This window comes from Mesoplodon densirostris, chromosome 4 (genome assembly GCF_025265405.1).
Source record: "Mesoplodon densirostris isolate mMesDen1 chromosome 4, mMesDen1 primary haplotype, whole genome shotgun sequence".
In the NCBI taxonomy this organism is placed as follows: domain Eukaryota; kingdom Metazoa; phylum Chordata; class Mammalia; order Artiodactyla; family Ziphiidae; genus Mesoplodon; species Mesoplodon densirostris.
The window spans coordinates 14,118,397-14,121,785 of NC_082664.1; the positions used below are offsets into that span (position 1 = coordinate 14,118,397).

Sequence of the window (3,389 nt, forward strand, 5' to 3'; positions counted from 1 at the left end):
TTTTCTCACCTGTAAACAGGAGCTAATAACCGTTTGCTCCTCATTGAGTTGTGGTGAGGATTTTAGCGACGCTTGTGAGGTTCTTAGAACAATTCCTGGCCGGGCCCACAGGTAGCAAGGTGCAAGCATTGTGTATGTTTATTCCTCCTCGCCCAGCTCAGCGGGCCGCAGATACAGTGGGAAGGAGACAGACACAGCCCACGCACACAGAGGGTTTACCATCCCCCAGAGACAGACAGTAAACACATAATTACCATTGTGTCATCTCCCAGCGAGAGACAGAAAAATAAATAGGTAACTATAACTGCATGTGCTGAGCGTTCCTGGGCCACGTGGACTGCAGGTGGAGGAGAAAAAGGGGCTGAGTCTAGAACGAAGAGTAGGGGTCAGACTAGCAGAAGGGCGGGGAGGAAGGGCGCTCTAGGTCAGGGCACAGCACGAGCAAAGGCAGGGAAGCACGTGCAGGGAACGAGCTTCCAGTGCCGCTGGATCATACACTGCACGGGAGGAGGTGAACGGAGCAGGGGCTGGGAGGGTAAGCAGAGGCCAGCTCCCGAAGGAATTTGGATTTGTCCCCAGAGCAATGGGAAATCATGAAGGTTTTCAGCAATAGAGTGACTCGGTAAGATGTGCCCTTTATGAAGATGGCTCTGGCTACAGGTAGCAGACGGACTGCAGGGCAAGCAAAGTAGGAAGCTGGCAGATGAGATAGGAGGCCAGGCCAGAGACATGAGCATCTAGAAGGCCTCCCTCCCAAAAAAGAACCTGGCAGGAGAGAGGCTGCCTTAACCCTTCGTGTGCCCCGCTGGACCAGCCAGCGCTCAGCGGAAGTTGCTCCTGTGAAGTGGGACCACGGGATCACACACACACAAGGGAGAAGGTTTTCTGTTTCCCTTCAGTTCTGCCAGGACAGGCCTTTTGGTCTGTTTTATTCCTTGCAGTATCTCCAGCACCTGTAACAATGCCTGGCACATGGAAGGCACCCAATAAATGTCCTCTGTCCGGGAGGCAGGGGATGGGCAGAGCAAATGGGATGTATCAGTACAAAGGCAACCAGGATGAGGCAGCCAGGGAGGGAGGAGATGTGGCTCAGCAGCCAAAGAAGCAAGTGTTGTTGTGGGTTTTTTTTTTTTTTTTTTTGCTGTGCGTGGGCCTCTCACTGTTGTGGCCTCTCCTGTTGCGGAGCACAGGCTCCAGACGCGCAGGCTCAGCGACCGTGGCTCACGGGCCCAGCCGCTCTGCGGCATGTGGGATCTTCCCGGACCAGGGCACGAACCCGTGTCCCCTGCATCGGCAGGCGGACTCTCAAGCACTGCACCACCAGGGAAGCCCTGAAGCAAGTGTCTTAAAGAACAATTTGTGATCACGGAGGTCAAGGCGGATAAAGTCCAACAGGCATCCGTCGGATCTTGTAACTCATGCTCTTTCTCCCTCACTGCCACGAGGAAGCCGTCACAGCTCTGTCAGCCAGCAAGCCCGGGAAGCATCACATATGTACGTACACAGATCATACTTAGGACCTGACCTTGAGGGGTACAGAAAATAGTAGAAGACACAGCCCATTTCCTTGATGTTCACCGTCCAGCCAGGAAGATCTCATTATTCACTACAAGGCAGTTCACAGTGTTCCAAAACTCCATGTCTGGTTTCTGTAGCTGTCCCCTGGGTCACCTCCCCAGAGTCCTATAACTTGATAATGGAAGCCTGGAATTAAGTAGGTGTACAGACCTTGTCTTCACTCATTAATTTTTGGGGTGGGAGTTGCTCAATGTTTGCCAGGAAAGTTGCTGGTGGCAGCCTAAATACAACTGCGAATTTGCAAAGTAGATGTTGCTGTAAGGAAGAAGGCATCCTGGCTGTATAAATATTTCATAGAAATTTTTTCATTACAATAACAGAGACAGAAGATCGGGGAAATGCTGGCAGTCACTATTAGAATTGTCTATTTAATAGGTCAGCTACAAGTGTTCCCAATATGCAAAGGATTGTTAGCAGTACAACAACTTTCAACCAAAGTCAGTGGTGGTCCCTTCCACTTCCTCTTCCTAAACAATTTGGTCCTAAAGTCATTAGGCGGAGTGGAGAGGTAGGAGTCCATGGCGGGGATGGAGGGCAGGAAGCCATGAAGGCCCAAGGTAGGGGAGGACATCCCCACAGAGGGTGGCCTGGCCTGCCTGATCAGGGTAAGGGGGGATTCTTCAGGGTGTTGGGGAATGGCAGCCTGGCAAATGGTATCAGAGAGTAAGGAGTGTATCTGTGTATGTGTGTGTTTGCAGAGAAACGTATATTCCTTAGCCCTGCCTGGGAGCAGCAACATCTCAATAGGAATGAGCACATCTACTGCCCAGATCTTGGATTCTAAATACCATTTTCCATTAAAATGAATTAAGACTCCTTGGAGAAGAGGCTGATTTCCAGAACTGGGGCAAGAACAGAAGATAAGCCTTGAACATCTTGTCATGCCAGAAAGCACATGGATGTGCTCAAAGAATGATGGGCCCATACAGAAAGGACACAGATTGAAGGGGCTCTCACTGGTCAAACTGGGGCCAAGGTGTGCTTTAAATAATGATGGGAATGGAGTATAACTCACTAATACAGGAATCCATAAGTCTATACGGATATAAAAAATAATTAAAGTTGATGAGGCATGGGATATTTACCTAGTTTCAGAGTACCTCCCCAGGGACTTCCCTGGTGGTCCAGTGGGTAAGACTCCTTGCTCCCAATGCAGGAGGCCCAGGTTCAATCCCTGGCTGGGGAACTAGATCCTGCATGCATGCCGCAAGTAAGAGTCTACATGATGCAACTAAAAGATCCTGAATGCTGCAATGAAGATCCTGTGTACCGCAACTAGGACCCAGTGCAGCCTAAATAAATAAATAAAGTACCTCCCCATAAAATACCTATTAATCAGAAAGGAGGAAAAGACTAACTTTATAGTGGTGAAACCTGGTAGACACCACCTTAATCATGGGATCAAAGTGCACATCATTAGTATAGAAACAAATCACAATGGTGAACCCCTTGGCAGGGTGCAAGAAGAGCACAGTGTCACTGCTGTGATAGTTCTGCCAGAGATGCATCCCCTGAATCTGACCATGAGGAAACCTTAGACAGACATTCTACAAAGTCTGTGATGTTCAAAAGTGTCAACAAGGTCATAAAAGTCAAGGAGAGGCTGAGGAGGTGTTCTAGCCTGCAGGAGACAAAAAGACATCCGAACATGCAAGAGTGATTCTGAGCTGGATCCTTTTGTGATAAAAGACACTATTGCGATGCTTGGCAAACCTTGGACGGAGTCTGAGGATTCCATGGTGGTTATGAATCTGTGTCAGCTTTCTGGTGTTGGTGGTTGCATTGTGGTGAGGTAAGAAAGTGTCTTTGTT

At 49.2% G+C, this 3,389-nt stretch overlaps 1 non-coding gene across 1 annotated transcript; it reads left to right on the forward strand.

Annotated features, from left to right (window-relative positions):
* Positions 1 to 2,691: 2,691 nt before the first annotated feature.
* Positions 2,692 to 2,764, forward strand: TRNAW-CCA (transfer RNA tryptophan (anticodon CCA)). The gene has a single exon. It is a non-coding gene; the product is annotated as a tRNA-Trp (tRNA).
* The last annotated feature ends 625 nt before the right edge of the window (positions 2,765 to 3,389 follow it).